A 20,508-nucleotide genomic window follows, 5' to 3' on the forward strand; every position below is an offset into this window, starting at 1 on the left:
TATTGTAACTGTAGCCTACATTCAGAGAAAGGGCTGAACCCGCTCCCTTGGAGAGAGAAAGAGTAGTCTTGCTCCACTTGATCGCAGCCAGATTGGTTCCTGATTACCTTTTCATAGAATCATAGAAACCCTACAGTGCAGAAAGAGGCCATTTGGCCCATCGAGTCTGCACCGACCACAATCCCACCCAGGCCCTACCGTCATATCTCTACGCATTTACCCGCTAATCCCTCTAACCTACGCATCGCAGGACACAAAGGGGCAATTTTAGCATGGCCAATCAACCTAACCTGCACATCTTTGGACTGTGGGAGGAAACCGGAGCACCCGGAGGAAACCCACGCAGACACGGGGAGAATGTGCAAACTCCACACAGACAGTTGACCCAAGCCGGGAATCGCACCCAGGTCCCTGCAGCTGTGAAGCAACAGTGCTAACCACTGTGCTACCGTGCCGCTCATTTTGCAGGCCTTTTGCATGACCATGAGTTTGGTTTGTGTAAATAAGAACATAAGAACATAAGAAATAGGAGCAGGAGTAGGCCATCTAGCCCCTCGAGCCTGCCCCGCCATTCAATAAGATCATGGCTGATCTGAAGTGGATCAGTTCCACTTACCCACCTGATCCCTATAACCACTAATTCCCTTACCGATCAGGATAAATGGCTCCCTCAACAGGTAATTCCTCAAAATCAATTTCTCTAAATGATGTCATTCATATTCTCTGCTGAAACAAAAATATTCAAAGGAGGAGAGATAATTTTGAAAAACCCTGGTAAACTTTATCATTGTTCTTTCTCAATTTGAATAGTATTAATAAGGAGATGCTCTCTTTATAACGTCCTTTTTCCAATGACTGCCATTTAATTGATTTTTCATTGCTCAAACATTTAGTTACCTGATAATTTGTTGGTTCTAATAGTTTGTTTTTTGTTATGTTTGCACAATCAATTAGGGTGATAACACACAAAGCAACTGTCGGGTGGCACAGTAGTTAGCACTGCTGCCTCGCAGCACCAGGGAATCGGGTTCAATTCCTGGCTTGGGTCACTATCTGTGCGCAGTCTGCACGTTCTCCCCATGTCTGCATGGGCTTCCTCCAGGTGCTCCCGTTTCCTCCCACAGTCAGAAAGATGTGCTGGTTAGGTGCACTGGCCATGCTAAATTCTCCCTCAGTGTACCCGAACAGGCGACGGAATGTGGCGACTAGGGAATTTTCACAGTAACTGCAGGTTAGGTGGATTGGCCATGCTAAGTTGCCCCTTAGTGTCAGGAGGACTAGCTAGGGTAAATGCATGGGGTTATGGAGATAGGGCCTGGGTGGGATTGTGGTCGGTGCAGATTTGATGGGCCAAATGGCCTCTTTCTGCGCAGTAGGGATTCTATATAATTCTATTCCTTCACCTCATAAAGACTGACAAGGTTATGAGTCATTTTATTTCTTGAGCAAAATTATCTTCGCAAAGCAACTTTTTGCAAGTTGCTAATCAAAGGAGTGGCACACACAGGAGGTAACTGTGCTGGAGACAGGGAGTGGAACTTTGGATCAGTGTACTGTCCATTTGTTTCTGTGACTTGGTTTGAATCTTGTCAGCAATAATGAAACTTAATCTACTGTTTCAATTGATTTTATTTTTATTCAACAGCAATAAGGCCTCAATGGCAGCGTGCAGTGTTTGTATGGTATGGATATATGTTATATATGCACAAATGTATGAATATAGGTACACAGAAAATATTCACTGTTTTTTAAATTAATAACTGCATATTTATATGTTACACTGAAGGTGAAGGCAAAAGCAAATTCGCACAATTGCATCCTATTCCATCCCATTCAATCCCCATTCTATTATCCCAGCTGATGTTACTGGGCAGTCAGATCCCAGCGTGGAACCCTGGTTTGGCAGATCGTAACTTTTATTTTTTGTTTAGATGCATTAGATACAGTCACAGGACTGCTGATTAACTTTTAACAAAAGATTAAAACATATCTTAATCAAGAAAAAAGATTATGATTACACAGATTTGTAAGAGTAATGCACGTTACAAAATTTACCATGCCCTCTAATGTTCTCAGTATGTACACAGTCCATGTAAACCAATAGACAAAGTGTCGTCAGACACACACACACGCACACACACTCTAAACCAAGTGACGGATACCACCCAAAACACCTTCTGTAGATTTCTCATCAAATCCTGCCATATGCTTGTTGCACTCTGAGCCAACTGGTCTCAGTGGAACTCTAACTTTCACATGAGGGTTTCCAAACTCCACTCTCATAGATCGTGCTTGGTATCTTCTCCCAGGCAATGCTTGCTCTTAATGCTTTCACCAAGGATCCATACCCAGGATTTCAACCTCTCCTTTTTGTAATCCTCTGCCCTGCACAACCATGTGCATTCAAGCTTCCATATAATCTCTCAGATGCCTAGCCATGCCAACAGAACATCACTGCTTTATTAAAGTGACCCCAACCTTAGCACCATCTCAGATGTTTGATTTCTCACTTGCTGATGTTTCCAGATCTGCAGCTTTCACTCTGTCTTTTACTGGGAGCCTTCTCTCTGCTCCTGACTTTACTGAGCAGAACCCTTTACCCGATGTCTGATCATTGTTTCTTTAACATCCCGGAACTCTTATTACCTGATTTTTGACTATTCTTTAACTTCTGGGACTTGCTTCCTGTCTCTCTGCATTGTCCTTCCTGTACTGACAGTTTCAGTGGAAAGCTTCTTGCTTCTGGGTTACCTGGCTCCAACTGAACTCAAATGCTTCTGCTTTTTAGTGTGGGCCTCACAAATTAAGCAACGGCTTAATTTATTTTTAAAAGCCAGTAATTGCTTGATGTCTTTAATGTTAGAATGCCAGCAAAGTTTTAAGTGAAAGTAAACTAGAGACAAGCAGGCATCTTTGTTTCACATGAAACTGAACTGAAGTTTGAACCCTTAGCACACAAATATTGAAATAAAAAATAAATGTAATCTTAAAACTGTACCTTACTTCTAATACATACAGTGCAAATGTAGATTACTGAAACTGTCTCTATTCCCAAACATTATAGGAAAGTCTTGTCTTAAAATTGGATATCAGGGTTCTAAGTTTGGCCCATTTTGACTTGCATTCTAAGAATTTTCATTCTGAAGCATCCAATAACTCAGCACAAATTAACCTTAACTCGCATGCTGATGGGGAGATGGTTGGGTAGTGGTGATGTCACTAGATTAATAATGCTGGGGCCTTGGCTAATACTCTGGGGATATAGGTTCAAATCCCACCATGGCAGCTGATGGAATTTAAAATTCAATTAATAAATCTGGAATTGAAAGCTAGTCTGAGCAATGGTGATCATGACAACTATCATTGATTGTTTAACTAATGCCCTTTAGGGAAGGAAATCTGCCATCCTTACTGGTCTGGCCAATATGTGGCTCCAGACCCACAGCAACTGACTTGACTTTTAACTGCCCGCTAAAAGAGCCTTGCACCCACTTAGTTCAAGGACAATTAGGGATGGGCAACAAACGCTGGTCTTGCCAGCAACTCCCACATCCCATGAAATAATTTTAAAAAGCTCTCATAAGACAATAAGACATAGGAGCAGAATTAGGCCACTCGGCCCATCGAGTCTGCTCTGCCATTCAATCGTGGCTGATATTTTTCTCATCCCCATTCTCCTGCCTTTTCCCCATAACCCCTGATCCCCTTATTGATCAAGAACCTATCTATCTCTGTCTTAAAGACACTCAATGACCTGGCCTCCGCAGCCTTCTGGGGCAAAGAGTTCTACAGATTCACCACTCTCCTCATCTGTTTTAAAGGATCGTCCCTTTAGCCTGAGGTTGTGCCCTCTGGTTCTAGTTTTTCCTACTAGTGGAAACATCCTCCCCATGTCCACTTTATCCAGGCCTCGCAGTATCCTGTAAGTTTCAATAAGGTCGCCCCTCATCCTTCTAAACTACAAAGAGTCCAGCCCAGAGTCCTCAACCGTTCCTCATACGACAAGCTCTTCATTTCAGGGATCATTCTTGTGAACCTCCTCTGGACCCTTTCCAAGGCCAGCACATTCTTCCTTAGATACAGGGCCCAAAACCGCTCACAATACTCCGAATGGAGTCTGACCAGAGCCTTATACAGCCTCAGAAGTACATCCCTGCTCTTGTATTCTAGCCCTCTTCACATGAATGCTAACATTGCATTTGCCTTCCTAACTGCTGAATGACCCTGCATGTTAACCTTAAGAGAATCTTGAACAAGGACTCCCAAGTCCCTTTGTGTTTCTGATTTCCGAAGCATTTCCCCATTTAGAAAAGTGTCTATGCCTCCATTCCTCCTTCCAAAGTGCATAACCTCACTCTTTTCCACATTGTATTCCATCTGCCACTTCTTTGCCCACTCTCCTAACCTGTCCAAGTCCTTCTGCTGTCCCCCTTCTTACTCAATACTACCTGTCCCTCTGCATATCTTTGTATCATCTGCAAACTTAGCAACAGTGCCTTCAGTTCCTTCTTCCAAATCGTTAATGTATATTGTGAAAAATTGTGGTCCCAGCACCAACCCCAGAGGCACTCCACTAGTCACTGGCTGCCATCCTGAAAAAGACCCCTTTATCCCCACACTCTGCCTTCTGCCAGTCAGCTAATCCTCTATCCATGCCAGGATCTTACCCTTAGCACCATGGGCTCTTAACTTATTTAACAGTCTCCTATGCGGCACCTTCTAAGCATGGAATCATGATGAAATGTAAACATGACTAATGGGATTGGCTGAAATCATAACTACAAATGATTGGATCAGCAGGTGTGAAATGGAGGACTTATTTTGTATTGCACTGCCTGGGTAGGTCATGGAGGCCGGAAACATAGAACATAGAACAGCACAGCACAGAACAGGCCCTTCGGCCCACGATGTTGTGCCGAGCTTTATCTGAAACCAAGATCAAGCTATCCCACTCCCTAACATCCTGGTGTGCTCCATGTGCCTATCCAATAACCGCTTAAATGTTCCGAAAGTGTCTGACTCCACTATCACTGCAGACAGTCCATTCCACACCCCAACCACTCTCTGCGTAAAGAACCTACCTCTGATATCCTTCCTGTATCTCCCACCATGAACCCTATAGTTATGCCCCCTTGTAATAGCTCTATCCACCCGAGGAAATAGTCTTTGAACGTTCACTCTATCTATCCCCTTCATCATTTTATAAACCTCCATTAAGTCTCCCCTCAGCCTCCTCCGCTCCAGAGAGAACAGCCCTAGCTCCCTCAACCTTTCCTCATAAGACCTACCCTCCAAACCAGGCAGCATCCTGGTAAATCTCCTCTGCACTCTTTCCAGTGCCTCCACATCCTTCTTATTGTGAGGTGACCAGAACTGCACACAATATTCCAGATCTGGTCTCACCAAGGTCCTGTACAGTTGCAGCATAACCCCACGGCTCTTAAACTCCAACCCCCTGTTAATAAAAGCTAACACACTATAGGCCTTCTTCACAGCTCTATCCACTTGAGTGGCAACCTTTAGAGATCTGTGGATATGGACCTCAAGATCTCTCTGTTCCTCCACATTCTTCAGAACCCTACATTTGACCCTGTAATACACATTTAAATTAGTCCTACCAAAATGAATCACCTCACATTTATCAGGGTTAAACTCCATTTGCCATTTTTCAGCCCAGCTTTGCATCCTATCTATGTCTCTTTGCAGCCTACAACAGCCCTCCACCTCATCCACTACTCCACCAATCTTGGTGTCATCAGCAAATTTACTGATCCACCCTTCAGCCCCCTCCTCTAAGTCATTAATAAAAGTCACAAAGAGCAGAGGACCAAGCACTGATCCCTGTGGCACTCCGCTAGCAACCTGCCTCCAGTCTGAAAATTTTCCATCCACCACCACCCTCTGTCTTCGATCAGATAGCCAGTTACCTATCCAATCGGCCAACTTTCCCTCTATCCCACACCTCCTTACTTTCATCATAAGCCGACCATGGGGGACCTTATCAAACACCTTACTAAAATCCATGTATATGACATCAACTGCCCTACCTTCATTAACACACTTAGTTACCTCCTCAAAAAATTCAATCAAATTTGTGAGGCATGACTTGCCCTTCACGAATCCATGCTGACTATCCCGGATTAATCCGCATCTTTCTAAATGGTCGTAAATCCCATCCCTAAGGACCTTTTCCACGAATTTACCAACCACCGAAGTAAGACTAACTGGTCTATAATTACCAGGGTCATTTCTATTCCCTTTCTTAAACAGAGGAACAACATTCGCCATTCTCCTGTCCTCTGGCACCATCCCCGTGGACACTGAGGACCCAAAAATCAAAGCCAAAGGCTCTGCAATCTCATCCCTTGCCTCCCAAAGAATCCTAGGATATATTTCATCAGGCCCAGGGGACTTATTGACCTTCAGTTTATTCAAAACTGCCAGTATATCCTCCCTCCGAACATCTATTTCCTCCAGCCTATTAGCCTGTAACACCTTCTCTTCCTCAAAAATATGGCCCCTCTCCTTGGTGAACACTGAAGAAAAGTATTCATTCATCACCTCGCCTATCTCTACTGACTCCATACACAAGTTCCCACTACTGTCCTTGACCGGCCCTAACCTCACCCTGGTCATTCTTGTATTCCTCACATAAGAGTAAAAAGCCTTGGAGTTTTCCTTGATCCGACCCGCCAAGGACTTCTCATGTCCCCTCCTAGCTCTCCTAAGCCCCTTTTTCAGCACATTCCTTGCTAACTTGTAACCCTCAATCGAGCCATCTGAACCTTGTTTCCTCATCCCTACATAAGCTTCCCTCTTCCTTTTCACAAGACATTCCACCTCTTTCGTGAACCATGGTTCCCTCACTCGGCCATTTCCTCCCTGCCTGACAGGGACATACCTATCAAGGACACCTCGTATTTGTTCCTTGAAAAAGTTCCACTTTTCATTAGTGCCTTTCCCTGACAGTTTCTGTTCCCATCTTATGCCCCCTAATTCTTGCCTAATCGCATCATAATTATCTCTCCCCCAATTGTAAACCTTGCCCTGCCGTACAGCCCTATCCCTCTCCATTGCAATAACAAAAGACACCGAATTGTGGTCACTATCTCCAAAGTGCTCTCCCACAACCAAATCTAACACTTGGCCCGGTTCATTTCCCAGTACCAAATCCAATGTGGCCTCACCTCTTGTCGGCCTACCCACATATTGTGTCAGGAAACCCTCCTGCACACACTGCACAAAAACTGCCCCATCCGAACTATTTGACCTACAAAGGTTCCAATCAATATTTGGAAAGTTAAAGTCCCCCATGACAACTACCCTGTGACCCCCACACATATCCATAATCTGCTTAGCAATTTCTTCCTCCACATCTCTATTACTATTTGGGGGCCGATAGTAAACTCCTAACAACGTGACCGCTCCTTTCCTATTTCTAACCTCAGCTCATATTACCTCATATCCCCCTCGAAGTGCCTTTCCGCAGCCGTTAAACTCTCCTTGATTAACAATGCTACTCCTCCACCTCTTTTACCAGCTTCTCTACACTTACTGAAACATCTATACCCCGGAACATCCAACAACCATTCATGTCCTTGTTCTACCGATGTCTCCGGATTGGCCACAACATCGTAGTCCCAAGTACCAATCCACGCCCCAAGTTCATCTACCTTGTTCCGGATGCTCCTTGCATTGAAGTAGACACACTTCAACCCACCTTCCTGTCTACCGGTACCCACCCTTGACCTTGATACCTTCCCCAATACCTCACCATCCTCAACACTGACTTCTGGACTACAACTCCTTTTCCCACTCCCCTGACAAAATAGTTTAAACCCCCCTGAAGAGCCGTAGCAAATTTCCCTCCCAGGATATTGGTGCCCCTCTGGTTCAGGTGCACCCCGTCCTGTTTGTACAGGTCCCACCTTCCCCAGAATGTGTTCCAATTATCCACGTATCTGAAACCTTGCAACCTTTAAAAAAAACATTTGGATGAGCACTTAAAATATCATAACATTCAAGAATATGGGACAAGTGCAGGAAAATAGGATTTAGTGGTGGTTGCCAGTGCAGACTTGTTGGGCCAAAGGGCCTTTTCTGCGCTGTATAACTCTATGTCCAGAATTTTACTGCCCCACCTGCCACGGGAATCAGAGCGGGCGATGGGTGGAACATGGGAAGGTCTGTTGACCTCGGGTGGGATTTTACAGTTTTGGGCCGAACGAGGCCATAACATCCCACCCATTGACTCTGTGACTGAAACCACAGAGGAAAGGGAAATTTACCATCCATGTAACTAATGTTACATCTGTGATTGCTTAGTGATGATCGTGGATACAGAAAGTGAAAAAATATATTGCTGTTCGTGTCATTAACAGAATTAATGGTCAGAAATTCTATGTGATACAAAATGAGAAAAAAAAATCTTTTATCACACTATGCCTGTTCCTTTTACAGACCATATAAAGTTCCCCTTATCAAAGACTATGAGCTTTACATAAACATCTGAGGGAAAGTTCTGACAAATTTCTCTCTGTCCTCGCCACAAGATGACTCAGGGAAATACCAGGATATCTCTCACTAACATCTTCATTATTCAAACCTGCCAGTTGCTTTATACTGATAATACTGCCACTGAACCGCTGTGTTGCTCTGACTATTTGATCTCCTCTCTTTGCATCTTTGCAACCTTCACTTTCATTCGTACCAGATAATTATGCAGCTTCTTTTAGAAGCAGATAATGGATCTGACGTTAGCTATTCTTTTTGCTGCAAAGCTGTTTCCATGTACTCTCAGAATTGTGGGGACTTTTCTAATCTCTTGTCTTGCTGGAGGCTTATTAATTTTCAACTTGGGTCAGCCAGCATTTGTTGTGTGCCTCTGGAGGACGCAGAATAGTTTAAAAGCAGATTAACTTTCCCATTGCATTGCAGGAATCTAATAACTTGGATTTTTGAGTTGATTTGATTTTGATTCATTATTGTCAGAAGTATTGGGATACAGTGAAAAGTATTGTTTCTTGCGCGCTATACAGACAAAGCATACCGTTCATAAAGAAGGAAAGGAGAGAGTGCAGAATACAGTGTTACAGTCATAGCTAGGGGGTAGAGAAAGATCAACTTAATGTAAGGTAGATCCATTCAAAAGTCTGCTGACAGTAGGGAAGAAGCTGTTCTTGTTTCGGATGGTACATGATCTCAGATTTTTATATCTTTTTCCCAACAGACAAAGGTGGAAGAGCGTATGTCCAGGGTGCATGGGGTCCTTGATTATGATAGCTGCTTTTCCAAGGCCACGGGAAATATTAGAGTCACTGCATGGGAGGCTAGTTTGAGTGATGGACTGGGCTACGTTCACAACCCTTTGTAGTTTCTTGTGGTCTTGGGCAGAGCAGGAGCCATACCAAGCTGTGATGCAACCAGAAACGATGCTTTCTATGGTGCATCTGTAAAAGTTGGTGAGAGCCTTGAGATGCAATTCACTGAAAAGATCGATGCCATCACTGGGATGATTTTCCAACATTGTACTCCCAGTAGGGAGTCTTGACCATTGGAAGCGCATTTCATGGGTTCAAGTGTGTGCCATTTATTATGATTCAGGTCAGAAACTCCAAAGTGTTTTATGGAGCCTGCCTGGATCCTAAGTTTTGCACCTTGAATTTGGCGAGGATAGCCATGATATGGTTCACCTCAGCTATGATTCAAGTGACCCACTAGGGAGCTTTTGTCAAACAAAGTTTATTTGAGAATATAGTTAACATATATAATAAGAATATTAACAATCACTGTTATCAATTACAAACAAAACAATACAACCGCAATAATGTATAACCCTTAACAAATATATCTAAGATGTTCCAATCAAACCAATCCCATAAACAAAACCCTTCCACAGTTTTAATACCGCAAAGACTAATGCTCACGCAATACTGGAATTGAGTCCTTTGGATGAATGCTGCAGTTCTCTTGATACGCTCAGAAGTTTGAAGTTAGCACAGCTTCCCAGAACAACAGGGAGAGACTGTGGTCAAGCCACCGACGGCAGATTTTCTACTGCAGGAAGGCAAGAAGCCTTGCTTTCAGTTAACCAGCAGAACTTCCAAAACCCAGGGAGAGAGAGAGAGATATTACCGTCAGTCTGATGTCCACTCCCTTCTAAACGAAACACTGCCGGCAGCAAAAAGCAGAAAGTGAAGCCTTGAATTCCCTAGGAAGGAAAAAAAAACTGACCAGAACCCATGGCCTTCCTCCTAACAATGCAGGGCCATAAAACAACCCAGAGTAAAAATAAACAAACCCCATTTAAACCACTGATGGAGCAATAAAAGGATTCCTACAGACAGCCAGGCAACAATGAGAGCTGAGAGCTATAGAGAACATGATTTTTTAAAAATCCTCTCAAAGGTGCACTAACATTGCACATTGCACATAGTTTAATGTTTCAGATAATCATATCTGAATTGCAGCTTGTGCTGCCAAAGACAGACCTCCCTGCTGAGAGCATGTAGTTGCAAAATTGGCTTTCGCTACTCAAAGTCGGCGTTCCTGAACCCAGCAGGCTTTGAGATTGCTGGGATGAAATAGGCTAGAAAATTAGCAGATGTCCTAAAGCGAGATGAATTTCATAAGCTTCCTCTACACCTTGGCGTAAAACACTGATGATTCACAGTGAAAGAGAATTCATAAATTGCCCTGTACAAGTAGCTGTACAAATCTTTCATCTGGAACACCATCCACAGGTCATATTTCTGAAAACTTTATCATTGTTTCGTCTCTGGGACAAAGAGAAGGGGATGCATTCGATTGGAGGCAGCATCCTTATAACCTGAAACAACGAGCAAAACAGAAAGCATGCAAGTTAAGTTTCAGTAACATAGGACCGGCTCAGAAAAGGATGAGATTAATGTTGTCCCCTTTCCCATTCTGAAGGCATGAATGCCATGCTGATATGGTCAGAGATTATCTTATTTACATCGCCTCCCCCTCCCTGTCACCTTGAGATGATAGAATGCTCGGGTGTCCCAAGGACGTGGAATATCAACGATATCTTTGATGTTGTGCAGAACGTCCTGCATGAACTGTTCATTACACCCCTGCGATAAATTGATGGGTATACAGACAACTTGACAGCTTGACCCCACTCTGAGCGAGCTGATTACATTGGCCTGCAAAATCGACCCAGGTCGCTTTATTCTTGAGCTTCAAAAACTATTAAACTTGAAAATCAAAACAAATGTGTTCCTTGTGCTGCAGGTGGCACTGTGTCCAATTTCGTCATTTCCAGAGAGTGTAGCCACATCCTTATCTTCTGGCTCTGAACTCCGTCAGTGTGTGTGGATAGAAAACCATTTATCTTGTGCCACATAATTCATCAAAAACTGAATCGAGTGCTTTTTTTTTTCCAGATGCAAGACTTAACACTGATCCTCAAATCAAACTACCCCTACAGTAATGGCTTGTGTTCAATTTATAAAGATGAGATTATCTACAAATCCTAAAACTAATCAATCATACCACAACAAAAGTTTGCAGAAAGTGTGTTGTGCATTCAAGGTGCCTGCTTAATTTTCCTCTGTGTACCATTTTGGCACAGCAAGGAGAAAATCTACCCTGCGGACTTATTCCTCCAAACTGAGGGTCACTGCTCAGCTTGTTTTCCAGTTCCACTGGGGCAGCACGGTGGCACAGAGGTTAGAACTGCTGTCTCACAGCACCAGGGACCCAGGTTCAATTCCAGCCTTGGTACTGTCTGTGTGTAATTTGCACGTTCTTCACGTGTCTGCATGGGTTTCCTCTGGGTGCTTCGGTTTCCTCCCACAGATGTGGAGGTTAGGTGGATTGGTCGTGCTAAATTACCCCTTAGTTTCCCAAGATGTGTAGGTTAGGGGGATTAGCTAGGTAAATCCGTGGGGTCATGGAGATAGGGCCTGGGTACGATGCCATGCTGGAGGGTCAGTGCAGACTCAATGGGACAAATGGCCTCCTTCAGCACTGTAGGGATTCTGTGATTCCAAAGGATATCCTAAAGTTCTTTAAGTTTCACCTGAATTTTCAGAAGGTTAAATTAATTTCCTGTGCATGATCTATGTCCTCCACTCTTGATCACATCCTGACCTACCCCTTACCGTATATCCAACTACCATGATCAAAACAGTGTTCTGAAGATGTTTTAGAAAATATGAATTTATAATGTCATCAGCTGGACATATATTATTTTGTAATGTCATTAGCATGTGATGATACACGTACAATTAATATAAATATATATTGTTGATTATTTAAGGGGAATGTTTAGAATTTCAGATTTATTTCCGTAGGCAGTTGGTGTGACTGGTAAACATTTAGCTCCAGGGTATAAAAGCAAGTTAGTTACTCACTTCAGCAAGAAATATGTTTCTTTCACAGAACACATTTGCTTTTGCCTCTTCCAAAAGATCCTTTGGGAGGTTGATTGACAGGGTCATGAGATACTGTAAAGAGCTGGGTCTGTGCAGAGAGGAAGGAGCTTTTGCAGTTTGGAGTTGCTGTTTTGCTGATGTGAGAATCATGTATAGACTGTCCCTGAGAACTCCCTCACTCTCTCCACAAAATCACTCTGAAAGCTTCAAGACTGTCAACACAATTTACAGTGTGTATGTTTATGGTTGCTAACTGGATTTAAAGTGGCACTTATGTCTGTAAGAGGAATGTTGCTTATTGGGAACTGAAACAGTGAAAAGTTAGAAATTAAAGTTGCTTCCTTTCATTTTACTATTCTACTCTTAATAGTTAAGCAACAGCATGGTGGCACAGTGGTTAGCACTGCTGCCTCACAGTGCCAGGGTTTGATTCCGGCCTCAGGTCACTGTCTGTGTGGAGTTTGTATGTTCTCCCCCGTGTCTGCATGGGTTTCGTCCGGGTGCTCCGGTTTCCTCCCACAGTCCAAAGATGGGCGGGTTAGGTTGATTGGACATGATAAATTGCCGCTTAGTGTCAGGGGGACGAGGAGGGGTTATGTAGGGTTACGGGGATAGGGCCTGGGTGGGATTGTTGTCGGTGCAGGCTCAATGGGCCAAATGCCCTCCTTCTGCACTGTTGATTCAATGATTAGTCGAGCTTCCAAGTATAATTTGGGATTCTTGTCCAGCATCCTAACAAGCTGGATAGCTATGTATTGAACCTTTTTGGAAAGGACATCCCCTCGAAGCAAAGGGCGGTGAAGGCCATGAGCTGCTCTTGTGGAGATATGGGCCTGAACCTTCTATTCGGTGTCTGAGTTTGTTGACGGTTGTAGAAGTGGGAGTGATTCCCACTGATAGTGTTGTGCGACTGACCACATATGATCTTGTGCTGTACACTTCATTAAATATGCTTCCGCGAAGAGTTTCCCAATTCTCATAGAATCATAGAATCCTACAGTGCAGAAGGAGGCCATTCGGCCCATCGAGTCTGCACCGACCACAATCCCACCCAGGCCCTATTCCCGTAACCCCACAACTTTACCCTGCTAATCCGCCTGACATTAGGGTCAATTTAGCATGGCCAATCTACCTAACCCGCAGAACTCATGATGGGGGCAGGCAACAAGTCATCATCCCCACCACAGACTCGAAGTTCCAGGTGCGATATTTAAAGTGCACCCAGGCAGATTTAACTACCCCATCTCCCTTTGCCTGGCCACCACTCCACTCCTTCACTCCACGCCCCCCCCCCCAGCTAATCGTCATCTTCCATGCAACTTACACTGCCCCACTCTGCTTCAAGCAAAGGCTGGCATTTACAGAAACTTCCCAAAGTGGACACTTCAGCAGCAACTCACCATTAATCAGGGAAGAAGAATCCCTCACCTGGTGCACATCACTTTTGCGCAGTCGTAAAGTGAACATTCTAATTTCTCACCAGTGGGGAATTTAATTTGGTGGGGAGCTTAATTGCTGCAAGTGGCCTTTTAATGAGTGTACGTGCAAAATGGCTTCCTGACATTGTTCACCTTTAACCCACCTTTAAAGTCCCAAAAACATAATTCCTAAAGTTCATTCCACTGACAGGAAACTGATTTTTGGCCTGAAACCAAATTAAGTTCCACCTCCGCCAAGCATCTGGCTACTGGTAGCACCAGAAGATTCTGCCTACAGAGTCTATGGAGTTCTCAAAGAGTTACGTGACCCTGCTCATAAATGATTGAATTTTGTATCATGTGAGAGAGACTGCCACAGGGGAAGTAGTCCTGCCCCAGCTCTTTCTTCTGAAACCTCTCTCATCAAAACTGAAGTGTTTGTGATTTGAAAAAAGTCACCAGAGGACCTCATTGCTGCATCCATTAAAGGAGAACTCTGACTAAATCAATACAATTGTCCACAATGATAAACACCAAGAACCAGCAGTAAGTGTGTGCTGAGATTTTTCAGCTGAAAACACGCATCTGGACATGCATTGATTTTTTTTTTCTGACTTTACTTGTTACTTGGCCTAGTTTTTAATATATGATACTCTGCAATTTTTTTCTTTTTTTGCATGCTTGGGGGATTGTATGTTTAGGTTTATTTATTAGTGTCACAAGTCGGCTTACATTAATACTGCATTGAAGTTACTGTGAAAATCCCCTAGTCGCTACACTCCAGGAAATTTAGCATGACCAATGTGCATAACCAGCACGTCTTTCAGACTGTGGGAGGAAATCAGAGCATCCGGATGAAACCCATGCAGACACGAGGAGAACATGCAAACTCCGCACAGGCAGTCACCCAAGCCGGGAATCAAACATGTGTCCCTGATACTGTGAGGCAACAGTGCTAGCCTCTGTGCCGTGTGTTGGCTTTTGCATTAGTGGGTAGTTGGACATAGTTGCAATTTTAACCTTTTGTTAATTCTGTACCTTTGCCTAGGTGAGCTTTAGAAATAAAACTAACTCTTTACTTATTAACTTAAGGAACCTGGCTGGCTTATTTCTCACACTGAGCTATGGACAGTTAAATATATATTAAGGTGACAATATCACCTCCCTTTTAAATTCAGATGCTGTTATAACCAAACCAGGAGTGGGACAAAGAGAGGAGTTAGTTCAGCCCTGTTGCCTGGGGCATAGCAGCAGGCTGTCACTGGCAATATTTCCCTTCCCCTGGATATTGAATTTGGTTGTGGTCTTCAACTCTTTCATTTTAAAAAAAGATACCCTCAACTCTTTTGCTACCTTGAAGTGGAAATTGGATCTCGAAATTGCGCTTCTCAAGTTATCAAATGTGATGTTGTCACTCAGCAAAGCCTACAACTTGGTGAATCTGTGCATCCTGTCAACAGCAAAATGTTGAAAGCATTGACCCTTGAAAGTATAGCCACCGTCACTTGCTTGATACATGTGCATGCACTACAGATGTCTCTTGCAGTGGCTTGGGTGGATTCTGCAACACAAGAGCTTTGCTGTGGTAAATCATGCCTGATTTCAGAACCAAAGTGCTTTGCAGTCAGTGGAGTAATTTGGAAGTGCGGTCACTTTTTATAATGTAGAGCAACCAGGTTGTGCAACGCAAGTATCTGCAAACAGCAATAAGTGAAATGACCCGTTAGTGGTGTTGGGTGAGCGATAAATGTTGGCCAAGATACTTGGGATGATCCCAGAGTATATGTTGTGCTGAATCTTCTGACGAGTGGGAATCACCATTGGATTGCCACACGCTCCTATTTTTTATGCAGTGCTGGAGCTTTACATTGCTGGCCTGGATTTCTGAAATAGGCCTCTCCAGAAACACAGAGAGTACCTGTTCTTGCAGTCCTTCTTCGAAGGGCAGGGTTGTGGGGGGAAGCCAAGCCACCTCTCCTTTTTACAGCACTAGCTGCCTTATTTCAGTAAGTCTTCTAACACAGCGAAAAGTTTTGGGACATGTAAGTAGCTTCCCGTTGTGTTGGTGAATCAATGTGAGTGAGGTAAATGGGTAGAGTGGCAGGGTGGGTAGGACACCAGCTAGGTAGGGTGGCATGTGGCAGGGTGAGAAGAGTGGGTAGATGGTAGGGTGATCAGGTCAGTGAAGGGGTTCAGAAGATCTGGTGGGTATTGGTTGGGCAGGCGTAGTTGGAGGATCGGGGTGAGTGTCCGAGGGTAGGATGGAATTGGGAGGGTGGGGGAGGGGCAGTAGTTGGAGGGCCAGAGGGCCAATGGGGAGTTGTGGTTGTCAGTTGGGAATCGGAGGTGAGGGAAGGCGGGGGTGGAGGGGGAGGGGGGGTTCAGTTGTATAGTTAACAAACAGTTAGAAATGGTTTCTTTATAGCTAATATTTCCTGGGTAATTATCCAGTTAAGTGAGTCAGAACTGGCTGAAGTATGACTCTAACTCAGTGTTGGAAACCTCTGCTGAGGATTCCAGATGCAGGGGGATTGCCATCATAAGTTGAAACTTCACAGGCAATTCCTGTGGAGCCATTGCTTTGGGATATCCGAGGGGTCCCCCAGCGTCTCTTCCAGGATACGATCATCCAGAGACTAGAAAAACTGGGCCATTATGATCACCTGAAAGGGCTTAAAGGACCTCAATTTACCATTTCACTCCAAAATTGCCATCTCCAGCAATGCAGCACTCCTGCACTGGACCCTGGCATGGCAGACTGTGGGGCTTGAACCTGCAACTTTCTGCTTTTAAGGTAAAATGCTGTTACTCAGCAAAACTGCCAACTAAGCAACCCTTATCTTTACAGCTTTAAGCCCGTTTTGTGAATCGGAGGTGGTTCTGGGATAAGCCTGTGACACTGTATTGATAGGTGTGGCCAGAACAGAACTCATTGCAACTGCGTTTGTATCCCCACTCTCCCAAAACAAACTTTTCTTTACTTCAATTATCTGGTGTGCTCAGAGCCTCATCCTTAAAGCTGAGGTAAATACAAAATGGAGGACTATCCAACAAGGCCAACGAACACCAAGGCAACTAAGTCAGCAAAACCTTGCTAAAAGGTGCATCACTTCACCTTGGAACAAATTTAATGTGAATTCAATATTTAAATGAGGCTGTTTGTGGAGTTGGGGCTTCACAAAATTGGGACTGTAATCTGCTCAGAAATTAGCTTTTCTTCCACCAGGAATTGATATTGATTCATGACAGTCTGGCACTGTGACTAGGTGAAAAACAGGTGAATACTGAACACTGGCATAGTTTGTATGCAGGGTTTCCAGAATCATAGAATACCTGCAGTGCAGAAGGAGGCCATTCGGTCCATCGAGTCTGCACCTGCAACAATCCCACCCAAGTCTTTTCCCCGTAACCCCACGTATTTACCCTACTAATCCCCTTGACATCCCCCGAACACTAAAGAGCAATTTAGTATGGCCAATCAACCCAACCTGCACATTTTCGGACTGTGGGAGGAAACCGGAGCACCCGGAGGAAACCCATGCAGACATGGGGAGAATGTGCAAACTCCACACAGACAGTGACCCAAGCAAGGAATCGAACACGGGTCCCTGACGCTGTGAGGCAGCAGTGCTGACCACCATGCCACCCAAAAAATACTGAAAGGCCTGGATAGAGTGGACATGAGGAAATGTTTGTAGGAGAGACTAGGATCCGAGGGCACAGCCTCAGAGTAAAGTTGAGGAGGAATTTCTTCAGCCAGGGGGTGGTGAATCTATAAAATTCATTGCCACAGAAGGCTGTGGAGGCCAGGTCATTGAATGTATTTAAGACAGAGATTCTTAAGGGGGTCAAATGTTAAGGGGAAAAGGTGAGAGAATGGGGGTTGAGAGACTTTTCAGCCATGATTGAATGGCGGAGCAGACTCAATGGGCTGAATGGCCTAATTCTGCTCCTATATCTTATAGGCTTATGGTCTGTGGGTTCTGGCTCACATCAATCTTTGCTCACAAAGAGTGAATGAATTTCGGAATGTGATTTTTATTTATGTTAATAACTTTGCTCCTCATCAAGAGCTTGTCATTGTCGGACACTCTGTCACATTGTAATTGTAGAAATAGCAATTTGGTTCTGGCAGGAGAGATGAAATTCACAATGTGATGATGGGAATACAAAAAGCTGAGTAAGATTTATGCTTGCCTGTTTTGTGTATACATTACTTGCAGATATTTCATTGCAATTCCACAGTAATTTGTTAAGCCCCATAATCATCAATGCAATTCCCAATTGCCTCACATCCCAAACCAGGTTTGCCTGTCCCTTATTGAAGCAAGCCAAGTTGTAAAAAAAAATCTACTTCTGAAAACGAAGTTTTCATAGAACGCTTAGGAATCCCTAGAGTGGAGAAAGAGGCCATTTGGCCCATCGAGTCTGCACCAACTTTCTAAAAGAGCACCCCACCCAGACCCTCCCCTCCCGCTCTATCCCCACAACCTGTGCATTTACCATGGCTAATCCACCTAACCTACACAGCTTTGGACACTATGGGGCACTCCTATTCTGTTCTTGATGGATATGCGCAAAAGCACATTTCCTCCACATGTTGGGGTGGCAGGATGCTGGGGGGAACTACTCCGCCACTGAACAAGTACCGACTAGTAGAAATAATTCCTCCTAATTGGGACTTTGATTACTTCACTTGACAGCAAACTTGTATTGAATGGGCAGCCAATCTGAATACTGGCTTGCAATGGAAAATGTCTCCAGCAACAGGAATGGGTGACGTGACAAAGGATACGGCCTGATATAGATCAGTTGCAGATATGGGTAGACAAATGGCAGATGGAGTTTAATCCGGGCAAGTGTGAGGTGCTGAATTTTGGGAGATCAAATGCTAAGGGTAAGTGTACAGTTAATGGCAGGACCCTGAACAGCATTGATGTACAGAGGGATCTTGGGGTTCAAGTCCATAGCTCCCTGAAAGTGGCTGCTCAAAAAGATTGGGTGGTAAAGAAGGTGAATGGCATGCTTGCCTTTATTGGTCGGGGCATTGAGTATAAGAGTCAGGATGTCATGTTGCAGCTTTATATACATTGGTTAGGCCGCACTTAGGAGTATTGCGTTCAATTCTGGTCATGACATTAAAGGAAGGATGTGGAGCCTTTGGAAGGGTGCAGAAGTTTACCAGGATGCTGCCTGGATTAGAGGGTATGAGCTATAAGGAGAGGCTGGGCGAACTAAGGCTGTTTTCTCTGGAGCAGCAGAGGCTGAGGGGAGATCTGATGGAAGTCTATAAAGTTATGAGAGGCATAGATAGGGTTGACAGTCAGAATCTTTTTCCCCCAGAGTTGAAATGTCTAATACTAGGGGGCATGCACTTAAGGTGAGAGGAGGAAAGTATGAAGGAGATGTGAGGGGCAAGTTTTTTTTACACAGAGTGATAGATGTCTGGAATGTGCTGCCAGGGGTGGTGGTGGAGGCAGATATGGTAGGGGGGTTTAAGGGGCTTTTAGATAAGTACATGAATATGCAAGGAATCGAGGGATATGGACCAAGGGCAGGCAGAAGGGATTAGTTTAATTTGGCGTCATGTTCAGCACAACATCGTGGGCTGAAGGGCCTGTTCCTGCACTGTACTGTTCTATGACTCTCACACCTCCCCAGCCTGACCATCCCAGGGCTGGGAAACGTCTATCCAAATATTTCCTTAGTGTTCTCCTGACCTGCAGTGTTGACAGTTGTGATGTCTGGGACCCATACTTGTACTAGCTGTCTGTTTTTCGCAAAGGTAAAAACAATGCTAATTTTACTGTTAGAAATGCCAGTGAAGGTCTTCATTCCCTGTGACCTGATATTATGTGACATTATTAGGATAGTTTCCAGCTTGCAGTCTGTAAGTAAGCCCCGCTGCTCAAATCCAATCTGTCACACAATCACATTTTCAAATGCTGCCCATTATGTAGGAAAACGCAATGATTGCAAATCAGGACCAATAAATCAATTTTAACCAAAACCTGGTCATTTGGGTTCTATATTTCTGGTTATTTATGAGAAGCTATTAGCTTTTCAGTTGTTTTTAAGTGAAGCTTTACAACATTCAGCTGGTGTTGGTGTCTTGTCATCTTGGTATTTTTGTAAACTTCGTCACAAACAATTTATTTTTTGGTCGAGTGTGGCTTGTCAGTGGCTTTTGGTGGATGCATCATTTTCCTTCGTTAAATGCCAATGGAAACTAATTCACCCTCAATAATAAAGGTACAGATCCTGTTGGTGAGATGGTGAAGTCTTTCCTCTAACCTGTGGCTACAACATCTGCATCTTGTGATACCGTCCTCTGTAATCTCCAAAGCTCCCTCTTTGATGCCATCAACAATACAGAACAGCCTGTTACAGTGTTCTGTCGATGGAGCATGGACTAAGATTGTGACATCAGCTTTGGATTGCGTGAAGATACTGTGCCTTTAAGAAATGTATTTTAGTCATGTTTCTGTTTAGAATTTTGTTTTATTAACACTGGCGCCACTGAGTCTGTATCCAGCAGCCCTGTATTGTTACTGCAGCAACATAGGTTCTCCTCATGGCTGGAATGTTGGTTTTATTCTGAACTAAAGCTGTTCTAGTTTTAGTGTTCCTCTGGGGTTTTGCAGCATAGAACTTGATTAGGTTGACATGAAAATCAGGTGACTGGGTGG

The 20,508-nt window shown here is 44.0% G+C and overlaps 1 protein-coding gene across 1 annotated transcript in view; it reads left to right on the forward strand.

The window, feature by feature from the left end:
* Positions 1-20,508, forward strand: part of csmd2 (CUB and Sushi multiple domains 2) — a 1,866,499-nt gene that overhangs the window by 1,820,226 nt on the left and 25,765 nt on the right. The window lies entirely within an intron of this gene.

Source organism: Mustelus asterias, chromosome 21 (genome assembly GCF_964213995.1).
Source record: "Mustelus asterias chromosome 21, sMusAst1.hap1.1, whole genome shotgun sequence".
NCBI lineage: Eukaryota > Metazoa > Chordata > Chondrichthyes > Carcharhiniformes > Triakidae > Mustelus > Mustelus asterias.